This window comes from Nanorana parkeri, unplaced genomic scaffold (genome assembly GCF_000935625.1).
Source record: "Nanorana parkeri isolate BGI_ZX_2015 unplaced genomic scaffold, ASM93562v1 scaffold2391, whole genome shotgun sequence".
In the NCBI taxonomy this organism is placed as follows: Eukaryota; Metazoa; Chordata; class Amphibia; order Anura; family Dicroglossidae; genus Nanorana; species Nanorana parkeri.
In genome coordinates this window covers 59,257-82,719 of record NW_017308659.1, presented here as the reverse complement: position 1 = coordinate 82,719, position 23,463 = coordinate 59,257, and the positions used below count along the sequence as shown (strand labels likewise).

General features: G+C 50.2%; 1 pseudogene; it reads left to right on the top strand.

Moving 5' to 3' along the window:
• The window catches only part of LOC108801575, a 66,197-nt pseudogene that overhangs the window by 6,737 nt on the left and 35,997 nt on the right, over nucleotides 1-23,463 (top strand).

Here is a 23,463-nt window from a genome sequence, read left to right as displayed (position 1 = left end):
ATGTAGAGCCCTCTGCTATGTCGCTACTATAGTTAGTGTATATCGGGACTGTAGTCAATCTGGATGCTGATTGTCTCTGAGTTCTGCTGGATTCCCTGAGTCTGGGGGATTGATTGCTTCCCCCTGTGGCTGGGTTGGGGCCTCCAGCATACAGTGAGGGAGGATCCATCCTCAGACTGTGACTGTGCATCTGACCAATCCCTGAGCAGGATGACTCGGAGGTGTGGCTGGAGGAAGGTGATAAAGGTTTGGGGACACTTTCCAGAACTCTCTCCCCTCCCCTGGGGCCCTCCCTGGGAGGAGGTCTGTGTGATACAGATGCCTGGTCTAGGCCTCAGCATGTGGCAGATACTGGGGGCCTAGAGACCTAAGATACTACAGGATTCCTGGTCTGGGCCTCAGCATGTGGCAGATACTGGGGGCCTAGAGGCCTAAGATACCACAGGATGCCTGGGCTCAGCATGTGGCAGATGCTGGGGGGCCTAGAGGCCTAAGATACCACAGGATGCCTGGGCTCAGCATGTGGCAGATGCTGGGGGGCCTAGAGGCCTAAGATACCACAGGATGCCTGGGCTCAGCATGTGGCAGATGCTGGGGGGCCTAGAGGCCTAAGATACCACAGGATGCCTGGGCTCAGCATGTGGCAGATGCTGGGGGGCCTAGAGGCCTAAGATACCACAGGATGCCTGGGCTCAGCATGTGGCAGATGCTGGGGGGCCTAGAGGCCTAAGATACCACAGGATGCCTGGGCTCAGCATGTGGCAGATGCTGGGGGGCCTAGAGGCCTAAGATACCACAGGATGCCTGGGCTCAGCATGTGGCAGATGCTGGGGGGCCTAGAGGCCTAAGATACCACAGGATGCCTGGGCTCAGCATGTGGCAGATGCTGGGGGGCCTAGAGACCTAAGATACTACTGGACTCCAGGTCTGGGCCTCAGCATGTGGCAGGTGTTGGGGGCCTAGAGGCCTAAGATACTACAGGATGCCTGGTCTAGGCCTCAGCATGTGGCAGATGCTGGGGGGCCTAGAGGCCTAAGACACTACTGGAGAGGAACCTGATGGAAGTTGGGCTGGAGGTGGAATCTGCTTATGGAGGAGTGTTGCGGAGGAGCTGGTGAGAGGTCCCGTCTGGAACCCTGTAAGAGATCCCTCACCCTACTCTCAGGTACTATACAGAAGAGAAGCCGGTTGGTGCACTACAAGTCATGTGACGTTTCTCTCTCAGAGTCCTGGACTATTCCTGGCTGTCCTCTGGTGCTACTTCATATTACTGGTCGCTCTCACAGGACCGTTGTGCTTCTGATACAAGCCGTTGCTAAGGGAGACGACAGAGTCCTCCGAATTGTTACTCGGGCATCCTGCACCCCCCGACCCTCTCTCCTGGTTACTACTCAGCAATAAATACTACAAAGACCCCCCGACCCGATCCTGATCCGTTCCGGAGTGTCGGTGTTGCCGGAGCTGAGACAGGGGCCGGTGGCTGGCTGACCAGGTAGGAGAACCCAAGTTCATATCCAACGGCTCCTTCGGGGGTGAGCGCTACACTAAGAAGGTGACAAAGAGAAACCCGGAGATTGCCGGGAGATCAATGTCTTTATAGAGCTCCACCAGGTGGTGATCTCACGTATACCCAGACAGGAAGTCTCTATGGAAAACAGACAGGAAGTGATGTCACCTATAAATAAGAAGTTCCAGGTGAGAGGTGAGTTGAGAGGAAGTAGAGAGGAGACATTGCTGGAACTGGCAGTAGAGGAGGTAATAAGATATTATGTTATATGTACATCCAGTAACCCCTCCTCCCCCCGTCATGTCCGTCCTCGTCCTCCATAGTCACTGTGACGTCTCTGATACATATATAGAGTGTGGAGATGTGTATGTCCCCCTTCGGGGTCAGAACATTTCTCCAATTTTGGGGTCGGAACATTATAACTCCCCATCCCCCTCATCATCATCTTCTCCAGTGGTGTTAGGTTCCGGTATGACGGGATGTCCGTGGTTTGGTTTTACGTTACATATGGAACATCTCCTAGAAGGTCCCAAGGATGTCCTCATATTTATTGCCATAAAAACTGGAAATTCCAAATACAATAAGCCGACTACGACCGGGAGATCCATGCTGGGTGGAGGTTCAATTCATGACAATGTTACATCAGCACGCGGAGGGAGCGACCTAACTCTGACCACGCCAACACGACATCACACTGACCTCACATCTCCTCCTCCCAATGTCCTCCATCCAGAGTCACCACATCCTATGACATCACACTGCCTCTAAAATGTGTTCTGACTGAACAAAGAGAAGATACAGCAAGCACTAAACAGTCTCGCTCAACATGTCCACATGGTCGGCAGTATTTTAGAATGTTCATCAACCTTTATATTACCTATTTTTGTATTATGTCACCAAAACATTCCAGATAATTCTCTTTTATTAATTACCAAATTGTGTCTACAGAGAAACCTCCAGAGATCACATGACGGGGCAACTTCTGTATTCCCGGGACTCCACCCAGGAAGATCTCACCATCCCCCACCATGATCAGGTAGGTGGGACGGAGCTTCTAGAACATGAAGGGACTCCTGGAGACCATAGATGGATATTACAAGATTATATTCTCTTTCTTTTTCTGGGTTTAGGGTGAAGATCTGACGGATATAAAAATTGAAGTCAAATCAGAAGTAGAAGAGACGTATGTGAGGGATGATCAGCGATATACGGAGGAGGACGGGATGATGAGGACATCCATAGAGGAGGACACGCCTACAGAGATCAGCACAGGTGGGTCATAAACACTAAATACATTCCCATGCTCACTGATTAGTCCAGAGTAGGGGGCGGGGACTGATAGATATCGGCCTGTAATAAGCTGGTAATGGTCACTTCTCTGACCTGTGTTCCCCGTCCGGCACATTAGGTCTTCTCTCTCTCGGATATTCCTCGTTCTCTGTCCTGCAGACACATTTCCTATATATCTAGATTGGGTTTGGTTGGTATCTCAGGTTCAGGTGGAAGGAAAATCTCTAGTAGGACTTATTTTCGACCATTGACCCAATAATTTGGTGTGGGACTTCCTTGTGTTTCTGAAGATGGCCATAAATGACGGAAGGGTGGAGACCCTCGTGAAGCACCGTCCTACCTCATTGGCTCTCTGACAGAGGTCTGTGAATAGGGTGGTAAACTGGTTGGAGATCGAGGACCCATTTAGCAGTTGGTGTTCTCAGGACATCAGGAACATCTCACATTGTCTCACTTTGTCTCCAGATTGTAAAGTAGAAGATGAGGACATCAGACAGTATGGTCCAGGAGAAGACCCGGCTACCCCACAATACGGTCCAGGAGAAGACCCGGCTACCCCACAATACGGTCCAGGAGAAGGCCCGGCTACCCCACAATACGGTCCAGGAGAAGACCCGGCTACCCCACAATACGGTCCAGGAGAAGGCCCGGCTACCCCACAATATGGTCCAGGAGAAGACCGGGCTACCCGAAATATCCATTGGGTCCCACACGGTGTAGGTGGACCATCACATTCCTCTTATCCTGAGGAACCTCAGACCGTGAGGCATCATACTTCCCCTCGTTCGGAGAGGTTCCCCTGCAATGAATGTGGGAAGGAGTTTAGCGTTAAGCGGGCCCTCGACGCTCATAAAAGATTCCACGCGGAGGAGAAACCTCATTGCTGCCCTGAGTGCGGGAAAAACTTTGTGCGTAAAGCGGACCTCACGGCCCACCTGAGGTCTCACACCGGGGAGAAGCCCTTTTCCTGCCCCGAGTGCGGGAAATGTTACTCGTGGCGGGCACAACTTTACAGACATGTAAAAACTCACACGGGGGAGAAGCCGTTCTCCTGCCCCGATTGCGGGAAATGTTTCCCGCTGAAATCAGAACTTGTCACGCATCAAAAATACCATTCGGGGGAAAAGTCAGTTTCCTGTCCTGACTGCGGGAAACGTTTTCTGTGTAAAGCAGATATGGTTAAACATCAGATTTGCCACACGGGGGAGAAGCCCTATTCCTGCCCCGAGTGCGGGAAAAGTTATGCATGGAGGTCCCAACTTTACAGGCATCTGAAAACTCACACGGGGGAGAAGCCATTTTCCTGTCCCGAGTGCAGCAAATCTTTCCCGCGGAAGTCAGAGCTTGTCACCCATCAACGGCGTCATGCAGGGGACAGGCCGTATTCCTGCCCCGAGTGCGGGAAAAGCTATTCGTGGAGGTCACAACTTTACAGACATCAGAGGACTCACACGGGGGAGAAGCCGTTTTCCTGTCCCGACTGCAGCAAATGTTTCACACTGAAATCGGAACTTGTCACGCATCAAAGATATCACGCGGGGGAGAGGCCGTATTCCTGCCCCGATTGCGGGAAAGGTTTTCTGTGGAAAGCACATATGGCGAAACATCGGATATGTCACACGGGGGAGAAGCCGTATTCTTGTCCAGAGTGCGGTAAATGTTTTTCGCAGAAGTCCAACCTTTCTGTGCATTACAAGAGATGTCACGCAACACTCGAGGCGTAGCAGTGTCTTATGTGCGGGAAATGTATTTGTGAATAAAAACATAAAGGAAAGCATGTTTTGCGTGATGTATAGCGTGCAAGTTTTTTGGGTGTGGAAAGGGCCTCAAGTCTCCTTTGTGACATTGGCCCTTGCAGCTAGAGATGAGCCCGGGCCTGGCGGGAACCCAGATCACCTGAGTTCACCCGATCAACATCGTGATGGTCACTCCCGCCTCCCAGGCCCCAATTGGACATAGGATAAGCCCGCCCCAAAAAAACTTGAATCCAAAATCTAAAGACACGCCCCTCATTCATTCTTAGACATTGATTGACACATGGACAACTTGACCTAAACACAATCATAGACTCCATAAAGTCGGCTTGCGTACATTCCCAAACTGTAGAAATTCTAGATGGTTCCGGGTCCTCCTCGTTCACACATAACCCCGATATGAATAATACCCGATAAACATCATTAGTACGGTGAACCCGAACATCGTGCTACGAGACGTTCACCCCTTGGGAGCGGAGATGACCCCCATCTATGAGGCTTTACAGAACATACACACACATCACAAGGCCGTGTTCACACTACGAGACGTTTCTCGGTGGCTGCAGTTCCTCTGAGCTCCACCAGGTGGTGATCTCACCTATTCCCAGACAGGAAGTCTCTATGACAGGAAGTGATGTCACCTATAAATAGGAAGTTCCAGGTGAGAGGGTAGTTGGGAGGAAATAGAGAGGAGACATTGCTGGAACTGGCAGGAGAGGAGGTAATAAGGTATTATTTTATATGTACAACCAGCCCCGCCCCCACTAAATCGGCTTTGGTCCCCCCATAGTCACCGTGACGTCTTATCTCCGGAAGACTCTAACACACACACATATATACTGTGGGAACGTATATTAACCCCTTCCTCTCTGGCCCGATGGATGCGGGGGTCGCAATCTGGAATTCGGAATCTGGAAGCTCTCTGACTCCCCCCCGGGTATCCTCCGGCCCCTCCCACTAATGTGTACCTGGTCCCCCTTGGTTGCTCATTCACAAAACAATATAGAAATGGTAAACACGTCGCATTAGTAAAAACATTGTTTGTTCCAATAATTGCCCCAAAATTTTATATCGTGGGCTAAATCCAACGCCAATCACGTCATCCAGATCCATGGACACGATGATGCTGGGCCACCGCTTCTCCCGCTGCAGGTGGCTGATCTCGGGTGGAATGTACACATTGATGTGGAGCTCTGGTGACCTCATCGGCCAAGCGTGACCCTTGACCTCCGGCTGCATCCACCGGGGGGTTCGGTTGGGCTGGCGAAACAGGTCCAATCTGGCCAGTTTGTTTACCCATTGGGAGAACTGCGAACAGACTGGGTTTGGGCCAAACTCATAGTAGACCAGAACCTGAAGCTCATCCCTAGTCGGGACAATAAAATGTATGAGGTGGGGAGGTCAGGACTATATAACAGGTGCCACCAATACATTCCCAATAATCCCCTTATCAATGATCCAATTGTGTCTACACAGAACCCCGACCATTGATTACGTGACGGGGCGAATGGGGATGGAGAAGAATGGGAGTCACATGACTGAGAAGATACTAAACATCGTTACGGAGGCTCCGCCTACATCCCCCATCATCTGATACACACATAGAAACAATGTATCAGTCAGTGTGTGTGTTTCCTACAGATGGATCCAGTAAGAGGAACCCACCAGAGAGATGTCCCCGCCCCCTGTATTCCCGGGACTCCACCCAGGAACATCTCACCGTCCCCCACCATGAGAGATGTCCCCGCCCTCTGTATTCCCGGGACTCCACCCAGGAAGGTCTCACCATCCCCCACCATGATCAGGTGGGACGGAGCTTCTAGGATATGAAGGGACTCATAGAGACAATGTGTGAATTCTACAAGATGATATTTTCTCTCATGTTCCGGGTTTAGGGTGAAGATCTGATAGATGTAAAAATTGAGGTGAAATCAGAAGAGGAAGAGACGTATGATAGGGATGATCGGCAATATACGGAGGAGGCCGGAATGATGAGGACATCCATAGAGGAGGCCGGAATGATGAGGACATCCATAGAGGAGGCCGGGATGATGAGGACATCCATAGAGGAGGACACGCCTACAGAGATCAGCACAGGTGTGTCCAAAGCACAAATTACATTCCTCTGCCCACTGATATTCCTCGTTCTCTGTGCTGTAGACACAATTCATATATCTGGTCTGGGGGGTTTATGAAGGGTCTGGGGTTCTGCTGACAGTAAAACTTGGTTCTCAGTCTCTTGCACTGTTTCCTCTGTCATATCCTGAGGATGTTTAATAACGAACTGGGTTTTTTAGAACCTTTACCTAGAGAGTAATAATGAAGGATCTCCAAGGATGGTGGTCTTCAGGATGGTGGTCTTCAGGATCAGTCCAGACTTCGTCTTGGTTATTCTGACCTCTGATAGGACTCAGCTGACTGAAGCATGGACCCAGCAAGTCAGTGTAGAACTTTTTCTGTTGGGAACCACCGATACTCTTCTCATTGGTTCTCTGGCAAAGGTCGGTGAATGGAATCGTGAGCTGGTTGGAGATCAGGAGAATGTTCACCATATGAGATCTCCGATGCGGGCTTAATTCTGCTTTAAGTGATCCAACTTGCTCGGGTCTAACAATGATCTTTTGATTTCTTATAGTACATGGATGTGACATGAGGAACACCTCAGAGGATCGTTTCGCGTTGTCTCCAGATTATAAAGTAGAAGATGAGGTCATCACACTTTATAGAGTAGGAGAAGACCCGGCTACCCTACGGTATTGTCCAGGAGAAGATCCGGCCACCTTACAGTATCATCCAGGAGAAGACCCGGCTACCATACAGTATTGTCCAGGAGAAGACCCGGCCAACCTACGGTATTGTCCAGGAGAAGACACGGCCACCCTACGGTATTGTCCAGAAGACCCGGCCACCATACAGTATTGTCCAGGGGACAACCCAGCGATGTCAAAAGTCCATCGGGTCCCACACAGTGTAGAACCTCAGACCGTGAGGCACCATTCCATGCCTCAAAAGCTGAGGTTCTCCTGTACTGAGTGTGGGAAAGACTTTCCCGCTAAAAGTGCTCTTGATGTCCACAACAAATCCCACACGGGGGAGAAGCCTCATTGCTGCCCTGAGTGCGGGAAAAACTTTGTGCGTAAACCAGATCTCACGGCACACCTGAGGTCTCACACCGGGGAAAAGCCCTTCTCCTGCCCCGAGTGCGGGAAAAGCTATTCGTGGAGGTCACAACTCTACAGGCACGTCAGAACTCACACGGGGGAGAAGCCGTTTCCCTGCCCCGATTGTAGGAAATGTTTCACCCTGAAGTCGGAGCTGGTCACCCATCAAAGATACCACGCGGGGGAGAGGCCGTTTTCCTGTCCAGATTGCGGGAAAGGTTTTCTGTGGAAAGCCGACATGGTGAAACATCGGATGTGTCACACGGGGGAAAAGCCGTATTCTTGTCCCAAGTGTGGGAAATGTTTTTCGCAGAAGTCCAACCTTTCGGTGCATTACAAGAGATGCCACCAGATCTTTCAGGCCCAGTAGTGTCCCAGGAGATCAGACCAAAGACCGAGACTATTTCAGCGCCGTGGTAGTGCTCAGGGCAGCTTAATTTGCATGGAGGGTGCCCCCTGCTGGCTGAAAATGGTGAATTAACATTTTTGTAACATTTTATATTCACCGGATTAAAAAAGAATGCAAATAAAGGAACTTGTTTTTTTCTACTATGAACTACACAACTTCTGTATACTGTATATACCGAAGCTCATATATTGGCATAAGGACCTTGGCCATATGAGGTATGCCCTAAAAACGTCCCTTGGATGTACCTCGTATGCCCAAGAGGCCTTTATGTCTCCATTCAAATGAAAAGAAGACACCACTTCAGGCAAAAAGGGAGAAATGAGGGGGGAAGGGCGACCTTGTCTCGATGAAGGGCCACAAAGGGCTGCTTGTAAGGGGGGGCCGCCAGCTCAGATACCTTCTGCGCCAAAGTGATTGCCACCAAAAAGGCGTCAACAAGGGAACGTCCCGAATGTCCTCAAACGGAGACTTCTGCAAGGCCGACGGCACCAGATTCAGATCCCCCGGCATCTAAGGCAGCTTAGTCAGGGATGCAACCCCAGGTAACGTCCTGAATATAAAGTTGGGAACCAGGGAATGCATGACCAGGGTGGGGCGCTGAAGAAGGGCCACCAAGGTAGAAACCTGACCTTTGCCAAGCGATGATCCTCCCCCATTTGAAGAAAAGCCAAAATCCGACCAATTGAAAAGTGCTGAGGATCAGAACCAGAGGACTCGCCCCAGCAGCAGATGAGGGTTTGGCCACCATTGGGTTGTCTTCTTGTTTGCGCTCAGTGTCTTACTCCTACAGGTGGTAATGAGACTCGCTGGTCAAGATCTAAAGGTCCAGCCGGGTCCTCCAATTTCATTGTTGGTCTCATCTTTGACTAGTCCCCGTTCCATTACTTCTAAGAAGACTTTGTCCTCAGTAGACATTGTCCCTGGGTTGTCCTCTCTTGTTCTTTGAAGGACCCTGTATGGTCTTGGTCTCTGTCACAGGCGACGTTGTCACTTGGGGGGGCCTATGAAGGGACAAGGCAAATGGGTCGCGTCCGGCAATTCCTTTATGAGGAACTGATTGGCTGGAAATGAGAGGGACGTCCGTTCTCTAGTGTCCTACTATATGCATGATGCTAACAGAGGTTGTGCATGCGTCCTAGACAGACGTCTCCTATAATGAACCATCCGAGGTCTAACTTCTGGGCATAGGGACCAGAAATGTGAGTTCTCGCTTGGTGAACTTGTAAGATGTCTCTCCTAAGGACTATCTGTGTCTGAGGATCAAGTTCTGGTATCAGATGGGCCATGCATTCCATGTGTGGGTGGGGACCCGCTACATCTGGTGATTTCAGATCTATAATGAGGGATCTGATTGCTTTCGATAAGAGGTGGTAAGGACAGGCATGTTTGTCCATCAGTAGACTCAACTTGAAAGCCAGATGCTCTCCTCCCGGCCATCTCCACTATTCCTGGCGAGGTTTTTATGGAGAAGGGAATGCCGGGACTTTTGATACCAAACATACCAAAGAAGATTGAGGCGGCTAAAGACTTGTTACTTTGATCATCAAGAATTGCATAAAGCTTAATGGTTTTGTTCTTAGGATTTTGGAGCAGAACCGGCCACCCATGACTCCTTTGCAGGCCTCTGTACATGGTGACCTCTGGTGTAGATGTAGTAGTGTGGTCCTCCTCCCTGCCGTGCTCGCTAGTGTGGTCTGTGCCTTGTAAAGTCCATGGGGCTGGCCCATTCTGACCTCACAGTCCTTGGCAAGGTGAGCTGTTGATGAGCAGCACTTGTAGCAGACGTTGTTCTCCTTCAGGAAGGCTTTGTGGTCCTCCATGGGCTTCTCTTTGAAGGCTCTGATTTCAGGAGAGGATGCAAGTCTCTCTCAGTTTGCTTCTAGAAAGGCTTTCTGCTTTTCTATGGAGGCCTTGTACTGCAGCTTCTCAATCTCCAGCCATGCTTTCTAAGCCTCCAACCACGCCTCTTGCCGTATCTTCTCAACCTCCAACCACGCCTCTTGCTATTATCTTCTATCCATAGAGGAGGCCGGGATGATGAGGACTCTCAACCTCTAACCACGCCTCTTGCTGTATCTTCTCAACCTCCAACCACGCCTCTTGCCGTATCTTCTCAACCTCCAACCACGCCTCTTGCTGTATCTTCACCACCTCCAACCGCGCCTCTTGCTGTATCTTCTCAACCTCCAACCACGCCTCTTGCCGTATCTTCTCAACCTCTAACCACGCCTCTTGCCGTATCTTCTCAACCTCTAACCACGCCTCTTGCCGTATCTTCTCAACCTCTAACCACGCCTCTTGCCGTATCTTCTCAACCTCTAACCACGCCTCTTGCCGTATCTTCTCAACCTCTAACCACGCCTCTTGCCGTATCTTCTCAACCTCTAACCACGCCTCTTGCCGTATCTTCTCAACCTCTAACCACGCCTCTTGCCGTATCTTCTCAACCTCTAACCACGCCTCTTGCCGTATCTTCTCAACCTCTAACCACGCCTCTTGCCGTATCTTCTCAACCTCTAACCACGCCTCTTGCCGTATCTTCTCAACCTCTAACCACGCCTCTTGCCGTATCTTCTCAACCTCTAACCACGCCTCTTGCCGTATCTTCTCAACCTCTAACCACGCCTCTTGCCGTATCTTCTCAACCTCTAACCACGCCTCTTGCCGTATCTTCTCAACCTCTAACCACGCCTCTTGCCGTATCTTCTCAACCTCTAACCACGCCTCTTGCCGTATCTTCTCAACCTCTAACCACGCCTCTTGCCGTATCTTCTCAACCTCTAACCACGCCTCTTGCCGTATCTTCTCAACCTCTAACCACGCCTCTTGCCGTATCTTCTCAACCTCCAACCACGTCTCTTGCTGTATCTTCTCAACCTCTAACCGCGCCTCTTGCTGTATCTTCTCAACCTCCAACCACGCCTCTTGCTGTATCTTCTCAACCTCTAATCACGCCTCTTGTTGTATCTTCCCAACCTCTAACCACGCCTCTTGCTGTATCTTCTCAACCTCTAACCATGCCTCTTGTTGTATCTTCTCAACCTCTAACCACGCCTCTTGCTGTATCTTCTCAACCTCTAACCACGGTTTCTTTTTTCATCTGCATTTCTTGCTCGGCAAAGGCGGCTCTGGCTTTCGCGGCTTCAGCTTTTGCATTGTTTTGAGTGAAGATGTCTGACCATGTGACATGTTGTTTCTGGAATAAACCCTCCTATTCTGCAATAAGCCAGAGTGGGTGGAGTCTTTAACGCTTTATTAACAAAACAGGGTGGGGGTGAAACTGGTGAAGGAACATAAAAACATACCAATCAGTAGATAAAGTGTTAACAAATATGCAGAGAAACAAGTCCATTCGTACCAGTGATGCTGCCTAAAGGGAATTTGGCCACTTTTCTCCAGACACCTGCTTGGGATGGCAGTGGATTCTCTTCATCTCCTCTGTTCTAAAATGGAGGCTGGGTTCGAAAAATGCTTTGTCTCCTTCTCTTTGGAAAGAGATGAATGCTGGGAATTTTTTAATAAAGGAAGACAGTCGGAGCTGCTGTAGAGATGTTTTCTTCAGCTCCATCTTGTGACCAATTTTGATATGGATTTAAACGCCGGACACTTCCTGTGCTCTGAGCCTGTTGATTTGGGTTAGTTTCCTCTGTGAGCTACCTCTGTGTCGTATGCTGGATTTACACCGTGACTCTTGATGTTTCCTGACTATTCTTCCGCCTGCCGATTTTGTACCTTGCTGCCTCTGCCCGCCTCCCGACTACTCTCCTGGATCCCGACTTTGTACCTCGCTGCCAGACTGTTGCCGACCTTATACTCAGCCTAAGATCCACTTTGGACTCAGCCTACTACAGGTGCATTTCAGTCCGGTAGGTAAGCCAAAAGAAGAACTCAAACGTCATGTTAGGTTCAAACTCACAATTCCATGTTTCTCCATTGAAGCTTCAAAGAGGCCCAAGTGTCAACCAAACCCCATGACATTAAATCACCCCTCAGGAAACGACCATAGTGGACATTATGCTCAGTGAAGATATTTCAATCGGTGACTCGAGTTGGGTATGGTTCTTATGAAGAAGACTTTGTCCATGAGTCTCTGTTGGGTTGTCCATTTGCTGGCCAGTTTCTGGAGGACATGCGTAGATGTGCCACCTCCAGAGGTTGCCTGTGACAATCTCCGATCCCCAGATAAGAAAGTCCATCATCGTAGCTCGCTGAATGTCATGTAGATGAGGTCAGGGTGGACTCCTCATCTACATGACGCTCAACGAGCTACGATGATGGACCTTCTACAAAGTTCTTCAGCTTCTTTAGTGGATTATATGTGGACACCTTCAATAGACATCAGAACGTTCGAGGGGCAAATATAACGAGCAGCATTCTAACATATTATGTTACAAGATTTGTATATCGCTGTTCTGCTCCAACTAGCGCTTTATGGAATGGAACGTACCTCCTGAGACCAGGTCTATGGGGACGGTATGGCAACTTGTTAGTTTCTCACCAAGAAGACACAGAGTATTCCAGACTTTGCTGGTGACCAGGATGTTTCTGGCCATTTCTTGACGGTGAAAGACTATCGTGGGACTTCCTTACTATTGGGGAAGCTCTTAATAGCAAAACTAACTGGAGAACTTGGGGGAAGTGGGGGCGTCTCTAACGGGGGACTATACTATGGAACCCAAAACAAGAGGCACCCTAATAGTGGAGTTCACCAAGACCCAAAATGCATAAACACTGATCTGAAGGGAAGTGCGTACACCAAGCATATACAAAGCTGTTGAAAACCTTTAAGAAGCTTTTTCCAGGCCCTAAAGTGTCCTCCACCAAGTAAAAGCACCCCCCTCCCCCATTGCTCAGTGCCTTTTGAGTTGGTATCAGTATGGTGGTGGTGGTGGTGGTGAGGGGTTACCTGCTCTTGAATGGTCATCCCAGCCCACAAGCCTACTGTCCAGATTTCATTATCTGGATGTTCCATCCCACCCACATTTCATACATCCCACCCAAAAAACAAATACAAAGAACACCACGGTGAGATTTGGGTTCTAGGTGTGCACTGGGGGTGTCCCAGCAACCAATAGTAATATATTACTATCCTCTCGGTGGGGTGGAGATGATCCATCTATAAGGATATACACACAGAGCACAAGGCCGAGTTCACACTACGAGAGGCCTCTCTGGGCTGCAGTTCCTCTGAGCTCCACCAGGTGGCGATCTCACCTATACCCAGAAAAGGAACTCTCTATGACAGGAAGTGATGTCACATATAAATAGGAAGTTCCAGTTGGGAGGGAGGAAGTAGAGAGGAGACATTGCTGGAACTGGCAGCAGAGGAGGTAGTAAGATATTTTATATTTACACCCAGTAACCCCCCGTCATGTCCGTCCTTCTTCATGTTGGAGATGGGTCACGTTTCATCGATGACCTTTTCACTATATCAGTCGATTCTAATGGATTATATGACTTTGGGGGGATGGAGGTAATCGGAAAGGTCTCCTGAGTTCAGGGCTAAGGTCACCAAACCCGTCCTATCCAGAAGACCCGAACGTAGCGTCGGAACGCCATAGATTGTCTTCTGATCTTTTTGAAGGCCAATTTTTCAAGAGCAGGGGGAGATGGGCACTCCCAAAAAAAGACCATTTAGCAGAGCGGGCCTTGTAATGCGGCTTAAAGGATTCCACCCAGGAAGATCTCACCGTCCCCCACCATGATCAGGTCCGTAGGATGGAACATCTAGAACATGGGAGACTCCTGGAGATTATGTGTAGATGCTACAAGATGATATTTTTCTAATTTTTTCCTGGTTTAGGGTGAAGATCTGATGAAGATGAAAGTTGAGGGTGAAGTAGAAGAGACGTATGTGAGGGATGATCAGCGATATACGGAGGAGGCCGGGATGATGAGGACATCCATAGAGGAGGACACACCTACAGAGACCAGCACAGGTGACCCAGAATATATTATTCCGTTATCCGGGGGAGGGGCTGCCAGTCTATACTCTGATCTTCTTGTTCCTCAGAGGTCACATGACCCAGTGCCTAGGCTTGTGGTTGGGTGAAGAGCATGCTCCTCCCAGGCCCCATTGGCTCCACCTCTTGTGACAAGGCTGTGTAAATGTACAGGTGATCTGGGAGGAGGACCAAGGGCCCTTTGACTGAAGAGGGGAGGAGTCCCGGCTGGTTGGGACCTCCTCATAGAACATCCGCTCCCTCAGACCTCCTGATCCAGATGGAATGTTGAGTGAAGTCATCTAACCCTCTCATATCTCTCCATCATGTGTCTCTATGTTTCCAGGACACGCCATGGAGGAACCCTCAAAGGATCGTCTGACTTTATCTCCAGGTTGTAAGATAGAAGATGAGGACATCACAGCAGATTGTGCGGGAGAAGAGACAATGAGCTCAGCTATGGATGGTGGACTTCACAGTGTGGAGAGACCATGGACTCCCTCTGACTCTGAGCGACCTCGTCCTGTGAGGGATGGTGCCGGAATTCAGGGGGAGAAGACATTTTCCTGTCCTAAGTGTGGAGAAGGTTTTTGCTCTGAACTAAGTCTTACTGAACATCAGAGATCTTGCATAAGTGAGGAGCTTCATTCCTCTCCTGAGTGCGGGAAAGGTTTCCTTCATAAATTAGAACTGGTAAGACATCTGAAATCTCACACGGGGGAGAAACAGTGGTTCTGTCCTGAGTGCGGGGAATCTTTTCTACATAAATATCATCTTAGTGTACATCAGAGATTGCACACAGGTAAGATGCTTCATTCCTGTCCTGTGTGTGGGAAATGTTTTCTTAAAAAATCAGAGCTGGTCACGCATCAGAGTGCACACAAGACTGAGAAGCCCTATTGCTGCCCTGACTGCGGGAAATGTTTTTCACGTAAGTCCTATCTTTCAGTACATCAGATATGCCACACTGGCGAAAAACTTTATTCCTGCCCTAAATGTGAAAAATGTTTTCTTCGTAAATCAGAACTGGACACACATCAAAGATCTCACACGGGCGAAAAGCCGCATTCCTGTCCAGAGTGCGGGAAATTTTTTTCACAGAAGTGCCATCTTTCCAGACATCAGAAACTGCACACGGGTGAGAAGCCGTATGTCTGTCCTGAGTGTGGGAAAAGCTTTGCACAGATGACCGATCTTGTCGCACATAAAAGATCTCACACAGGTGAAAAGCCATATCCGTGCCTTGAGTGCGGGAAAAGTTTTTCACATAAATCACAGCTTGGCGTTCATCAAAGATCTCACACAGGGGAGAAGCCGCATTCCTGTCCTGAGTGTGGGAAACGTTTTATACAGAAAACCAACCTTTCTGAACATCTGAAGTGCCACACAGGTGTAAAGCCATATTCCTGCCCTGAGTGCGTGAAATCTTTTGCGCGAAAATCACAACTGGTTCTACATCAAAGGGCCCACACTGGCGAGAAGCCATTTTCCTGCCATAAGTGTGGGAAAGGTTTTACAAGAAAAGAACAACTAGACATACATCAGAGATCTCACATGTTTGGGAAGCTGGAGATCTCGGATATCCCAGTCAACCCTCAAGGATCTCTAGTGTCCGAAGTACAGGGAATGCCTTCAAAATGAGTCCTCTTGAGTAGTAAATCAAAGATCTGACTCTGAGAAGAAGCGCACCTTGATATACACGTGGCTGAGCTCTCCTCTGATTTCTATAATAGATGAAACACTTTATAAGAAAAAAAGATTTCATAAAAGATGTCAAAGTCCATAAAGTTGTGTCTGGCTTCCTCTGCTAAGAGAGGTGGGGAGGGGGTGACAGTGATAGTTGAGTTCCTCCAGCCTTGTAGTCTGATCTCCCCTCCAAAAGCTCCATTTTAGGAGATGGTGGTGAGAGAGAAGCTGATGAGGGACAGACTGTACGTGGCTCCGTCCACTTCTGCCCCAGTAATTGTCATGACGTGTCTGTCAGTGTGATCAGCTCCTATCACCCCCATGGTCTTCAAACAAGGCCCTGCCCTGTGAAGAAGCCCACAGATACTTACCTCTCTGGTGGCCCATGTCTTTGAAAACCACCGTGGATCGCTGGTCGGGCTAGTATTCTGAATTTCTGGGTGGGTGGAATACTTGTTGCCCCGGGCCACAAGCAGTGATCCCTACTATCATCAGAGGGGTGGCCAGGTCTGAAGACACCAGGTGTCAGAGGGGTGGCCAGGTCTGAAGACACCAGGCATCAGAGGGGTGGCCAGGTCTGAAGACACGGGTCATCAGAGGGGTGGCCAGGTCTGAAGATACGGGGCATCAGAGGGGTGGCCAGGTCTAAAGACACGGGACATCAGAGGGGTGGCCATGTCTGAAGACACGGGGCGGCCAAGTCTGAAGACATGGGGCATCAGAGGGGTGGCCAGGTCTGAAGACACGGGACATCAGAGGGGTGGCCAGGTCTGAAGACACGGGGCATCAGAGGGGTAGCCAGGTCTGAAGATACGGGGCATCAGAAGGGTAAGTGTAGAGGGGCTTCTCTACATGCTGTGGGGTAGGAGGAGTGGAGAAGAGGGAAGGGAGAGGAAGGAGGAGTGGAGAAAAGGGAAGGGAGAGGAAGGAGGAGTGGAGAAGAGGAAAGGGAAGGAGGAGTGGAGAAGAGGGAAGGGAGAGGAAGGAGGAGTGGAGAAGAGGGAAGGGAGAGGAAGGAGGAGTGGAGAAAAGGGAAGGGAGAGGAAGGAGGAGTGGAGAAGAGGAAAGGGAAGGAGGAGTGGAGAAGAGGAAAGGGAGAGGAAGGAGGAGTGGAGAAGAGGGAAGGAAGAAGGGAGAGGAAGGAGGAGTGGAGAAAAGGGAAGGAGGAGTGGAGAAGAGGAAAGGGAAGGGAAGGGAAGGAGGAGTGGAGAAGAGGAAAGGGAGAGGAAGGAGGAGTGGAGAAGAGGGAAGGAAGAAGGGAGAGGAAGGAGGAGTGGAGAAAAGGGAAGGAGGAGTGGAGAAGAGGAAAGGGAAGGGAGAGGAAGGAGGAGGGGAGAAGAGGAAAGGGAGAGGAAGGAGGAGTGGAGAAGAGGGAAGGGAGAGGAAGGAGGAGTGGAGAAGAGGAAGGAGGAGTGGAGAAGAGGAAAGGGGAGGGAGTGGAGAAGAAGGAGTGATTGGAGGAGGAGACGGAGGGAAATGGAGTAAATAGAGGAGATGGAGTAGAGAAGATAGGGAGGAGAGGGAGGGAAGAGGAGTAAATAGAGGGAGGAGGAGAGGGAGTGGAGAAGAAGAGAGGAAAGGAGTGGAAAAGACAGGGAGGGGAGTGGAGAAGAGATGGAAAGGAGATAGGAGGAGGAGGGAGGTTGGTGGCACATCGTTGTTCAGTTCTTGATTACTAGGACTGTTTTGACTCAGAGGAGCTGTGCGGTGAAATTAGAACGTAAACTGGTGTAGCCCCGTTGCTGGGGGGGGGGGTCTGTCCAATCGGGTCCCGCTGCCCCCCCCTGTAGGTAACCTGGAGATCCTGATCCTAAGTATGGGACTGGACATTGCCTCCACCCAGCTGGGCCTTGTGCATTGGGGACCCTCCCCAGTGGAGAATGACCTTGTCCCCAGGCAGGTTCTCCTCCAGTCAGCGGTTGCTCGGAGTAACGCTCGCCAATCACTTCGGACGTATTTGTAGGTTTATTTTGCACGTACATGGAGAACAAAGGTCGGAGGGCGAGGGGGCAAAGGTCGGAGGGCGAGGGGGCAAAGGATAACATTTTGAAGTACATGAAAGTACAATCCTTCAGTCTTCTCTATGGTCCTCTCTCTTATGAATCCTTCTTACTGGCCGGACACATCACATGTAACTGAGGTCCTAGCGTACGCTCAGTGGTGAGGTCGAGGCCGGAGAGCGATGAGAAGGTTCCGGTGTTACTTCTCCAGACTCAGTCGCTCGCCGTCCCTGTGGGGGGACAACTGCAGCTCGGCTTCCATCCATCGTAGCATCGAAGCAGCCAGTAACTTAGGGACACCTCCCAGGATAGGAGATCCCTACAGCTTCCCATACGCCTAGGCCCTCAGGCCTGGGGCCTAGATTGGTGAATCGCATAGACATCCTCTCAGGGTGGAGACCTACTTATTGGCCAGGCACTAAACAGATGATAGAGAAGTCATCTCTAGCACCCCCTGCTGGTGGACACCCAACACAGCAAGCGACTGAGAACACGAGCCAAAGTCTACACTGACGGATCTCACGAATCGCGGAGAGGGATTTGGAGAAATGCTCGATCCCTACACTGGAATTCAGTGGCTGTGCAGCAGAAGTTTGGCCGATACCCTTATTGGCCAACGCCATTTATGGAAGACGGAAGATTTTGGGACCCCCGGCATCACTATTTGGGAAAATGTTTCGGAAACTCTCATATTCAAACGCAAAGATACAAGGAGGAGGAATGGATGCAATACAAGACTCTACTACTAATGTTTCAGCATAAGCAATATCCCTGTAATCCCTCCACTGATCCCTATCAGTCATAGACTTCTATCCCTCTCGGTGGGGTGGAGATGACCCATCTATACAGAACATACAGAGCGCAAGGCCGTGTTCACACTACGAGAGGTTTCTCAGGGGCTGCAGTTCCTCTGAGCTCCACCAGGTGGCGATCTCACCTACTCCCAGACAGGAAGTCTCTATGACAGGAAGTGACGTCACGTATAAATAGGAAGTTCTGGCTGTGAGGTGATTTGAGAGGAAGTGGAGAGGAGACATCTGTGGAACTGGCAGCAGAGGAGGTAATAAGATATTATGTTATATGTACGCCCAGTAACCCCCCCCCTAAACACGACAGTATATTGCGCCAATGGTAAAGCCGCTGGCCGCGTCACGTGACGCGCACACGCGGAATTAAACCGTAATAACTGTGGGATGATCTATTATTTTCTATCGGGGCTATTTGTTGCACGAAGGGTTAAAGTATCCCGTCCTAGCGTCACATTGGAGGGTCAGACCGCCGCGGACCCGGGTCTCAAGCTGCCCCCCGGAGCAGCGGGACCTCGGCACCCCGTGTTACGTGGCGGTCTGCCCCCCACGCAGGATATTTTATCCTTTGCTGTAGAAAATAATAGAAGCCCGCAATTACTGTAATGTGAGTGGGGGTCGGGGATTCTGGGACATGATCCAGGAACAGACAAGGGGCGTGTCTGGGTGGTGACGGTATCATTGTGTGTGTCAGGTGTCAGGATGTCTCTGTCCATGTCCTCCAGGCCTCGGTGTTTTTGGATGTTCTTGGCCTGGCAGGAACTCCCTCACACGTAGCTCCTTGTTTTTATGACTGCTCGGAGGCAGCACACCTACCACCGGGTCCGAGCCAGTTTTTCCAAGATGGTGGACCTGAACTGGAGGGAACAATGGGCGGGAGATCTTCTCTTTCTTTAGAGAAGAAACTCCCAACTTCATCTTAGGAGATACATTTTTTTAGCTTCCTCTTAATGTTTCCGTTGTCCTAGTTGGAAAGGCAACTCCCCACCCCACCCCCACCTTGTGTTTTCTGGGATCTAGATTGGCAACCAACCTGTATAGAAAGTGGATGGGGTGACATCAGAAGCAGAGTCCGTTCTCCCTGGTTGGTCTGGAAATTCAGTTACGTGACAACTAACGTGGTCTTCTTATATCTTCAGAGCGACTATAACATTGTTGTCAAAGAAGAGTATGAAGATGAGGATGAGGAGTACGGGGTGATGAAGGAGCTTTCTGATGGCCAAGACGATATGATGGAGCCATCCAGTAAGAGGAACCCACCAGAGAGATGTCCCCGCCCCCTGTATTCCCGGGACTCCACCCAGGAAGATCTCACCCTCCCCCACCATGAGAGATGTCCCCGCCCCCTGTATTCCCGGGACCCCACCCAGGAAGATCTCACCATCCCCCACCATGATCAGGTGGGTGGAGTTGGGGGGCGGGAACATAAAGTGATGGAACGCTCTGACATGTGGAGATGACGTGTGGACTCTACAAGATGAGATCTTCTATGTGATGTCACATCATAAATACTTCTATGTCACAGATGAGACTTTCTGCCGTTCTGTTGGTTTAGGGTGAAGATCTGATGAAGATGAAAGTTGAGGGTGAAGTAGAAGAGACGTATGTGAGGGATGATCAGCGATATACGGAGGAGGCCGGGATGATGAGGGCGTCCATAGAGGAGGCCACGCCTACAGAGATCAGCACAGGTGGGACATATTATGTTCTTCTGTTATCCGGGAGTGGGACTGCCAGTCTATACTCTGATCCTCTTGTTGATCAGAGATCACATGACCCAGTGCCTAGGCTTGTGGTTGGGCATGCTCCTAACTGTCCCCTCCTACTCCACCAGTGATGGTGATCTGGTAGGAGGCCCTTTGACTGAAGAGGGGAGGAGTCCCGGCTGGTTGGGACCTCCTCATAGAACATCCGCTCCCTCAGACCTCCTGATCCAGATGGAATGTTGAGTGAAGTCATCTAACCCTCTCCTATCTCTCCGTCATGTGTCTCTATGTTTCCAGGACACGCCATGGAGGAACCCTCAAAGGATCGTCTGACTTTATCTCCAGGTTGTAAGATGGAAGATGAGGACATCACAGCAGATTGTGCGGGAGAAGAGACAATGAGCTCAGCTATGGATGGTGGACCTCACAGTGTGGATAGACCATGGAATCCATCTGACTCTGAGCGGCCTCGTCCTGTGGGGGATGGTGCCGGAATTCAGGGGGAGAAGAGGTTTTCCTGTTTAGAGTGTGGGAAAAGTTTTGCGCGGAATTCACTTCTGGTCAGACATAAAAGATCCCACACGGGCGAGAAGCCGTATTCCTGCTCTCAGTGCGGGAAATCCTATTCGCAAAAATCACAACTTGTCAGACATGAAAGATGTCACGCGGGGGACATGCCGTACTGCTGCTTTGAGTGCGGGAATTGCTACCCGCTAAAATCAGAACTTGTCACACATCAAAAGTCTCACTCGGTGGAAAAGTTGTATTCCTGCGACGAGTGCGAGAAATGTTATCCGCAGAAATCGCAACTGGTCAGACATCAGAGATCTCACACGGGGGAGAAGCCCTATTCCTGCCCTAAGTGCGGGAAAAGTTTTGCCCAAAACTACCATCTTTACAGACACCTGAAATCTCACACGGGCGAGAAGCCTTATTCCTGTTCCGAGTGTGGGAAACGCTTTACACAGGAGTCCCATCTTTACCGACATCAGAAATCCCACACCGGGCAAAAGCCGCATCTCTGCCTTGAGTGCGGGAAACGTTTCTCACAGAAGTTTCATCTGGAGAGGCATCGGAGATCACACACAACCCTCAAGTGATCAATGTTATGCCAGGACAGAGAGGGTAGACGGGGAGGAAGGGGTGCTTTGTTTCCCTCTTACAGTGCGGTCTGATCTTCCCTGCTCTTCAGGAGACGCTTTAAATCGGGGGTAGCCAAACTTCGGCCCCACAGCTGCGGCGAAACTTCAAATTCCATCATGCCTCTATAAGTCATGCCTGCGGCTGTCAGTCTTTTGATGCCTTATGGGGATTTAAAGCTTATCCCGATGAGCAGGGGAGATCAGACTACATGGACCATTCAGTGCAGCAGTAGTACTGTGAGCCTGCACGGGCAGCTTCATATCTTTGGTGGGCGCCCCCTGCTGGACGAAACGGGTATGGCATTTTCAGACCCCACAGTTTACAAACAAAGGACGAGATCGATAATGTATCATGATACAATCATTGTATTCTTCTTCTTCCATAGAGGCCCGCCTCCAGGCTTGTATAATTAAATGGTCTTTTTGGCATTTTGTGCTTGTGTCTCAGTATTTGTTGTCCCAGGATGTTCTTGTTGAAGGATCTCGGGGGGGTTAGGCCTACCCCCAATGGGATGTTCTTGTTGAAGGATCTCTGGGGGGGTTAAGCCTACCCCGAATGGGATGTTCTTATTGAACGATCTCAGGGGGGTTAGGACTACCCCCAATGGGATGTTCTTGTTGAAGGATCTCGGGGGGGTTAGGCCTACCCCAATAAGATGTTCTTGTTGAAGGATCTCAGGGGGGTTAGGCCCACCCCCAATGGGATGTTCTTGTTGAAGGATCTCAGGGGGGTTAGGCCTACCCCCAATGGGATGTTCTTTCTGAAGGATCTCAGGGGGGTTAGGCCTACCCCCAATGGGATGTTCTTGTTGAAGGATCTCAGGGGGGTTAGGCCTACCCCAATGGGATGTTCTTGTTGAAGAATCTCAGGGGGGTTAGGCCTACCCCCGATGTAGAGGGTTTTCTCTGATCCAGAACAACAACCAATCATTGGCACTGGTGAACGTTCGCATTCCACCACCATTACGGAGCTTGGTTATGTTGGCTCCATTGGTACCCATAATGGTTCCTATCTCTGGAGACTTTATGTCTTAGATCTCATCCTGGACTCTTTCTACCCCCACCACGTTACAAAATCTGGGCCTCTGACCCCTCGGTCCTGACCAAGCTCTGGAGGCAGAAACTAGGGATGGCCCGATACTACTTTTTCAAGACCAAGTACATTACCTCAGGTACTCGCCGAGACTAATTACCGATACCTCCAGCACAAGTCCTCGGCTGAGGCAAGGCCTACAAGAGAAAGAACACTCGGGAAAGGTGCTCCAATCATGTATCATCTCCCTAACCCTCGGCTGAGGTAAGGCCTACAAGAGAAAGAACACTCGGGAAAGGTGCTCCAATCATGTATCATCTCCCTAACCCTCGGCTGAGGTAAGGCCTACAAGAGAAAGAACACTCGGGAAAGGTGCTCCAATCATGTATCATCTCCCTAACCCTCGGCTGAGGTAAGGCCTACAAGAGAAAGCACACTCGGGAAAGGTGCTCCAATCATGTATCATCTCCCCAACCCTCGGCTGAGGTAAGGCCTACAAGAGAAAGAACACTCGGGAAAGGTGCTCCAATCATCACCCCCCAACCCTTACTGCTTGATAAGCCCCTCCACAGCTCTGGTCAAGACCATTTGCAGCTCAGTGAAGAGACGGTCACGTTAAACAACTTCAGACGTCTTTCTTGAAGCCATACCACCCTTCATCTCCATTATGGGAGGAGGCAACGTGGGAAGGATTCCTAAATCAAAGCGGGGGAGCTGCCATCTTAGGAGTCTTCGTCAGACCTTCGGGAAGTAAGATACAGACACCCCTCACAGTAAGATCCTCCAATCCCGTGCCTCCGTCTGAAGAACGCGTAGCTGATCCTCAGACTCCCTGACCATCATCAGGAAACCACGATAGGTGACAACTAGAGTCTTGAAGGAGAGCTCCAGAAGAGATCGAGGCCTAGTCTGATGACAGACCTAGTGTACTGTGGGATGTCCTGGTCTGGTCTGCCCCCTCCCCCGTTCCTATACTGTTTTGTACAATAAAGTTTCTTTATTTTAAAATATGTGACTGACCCCCCCC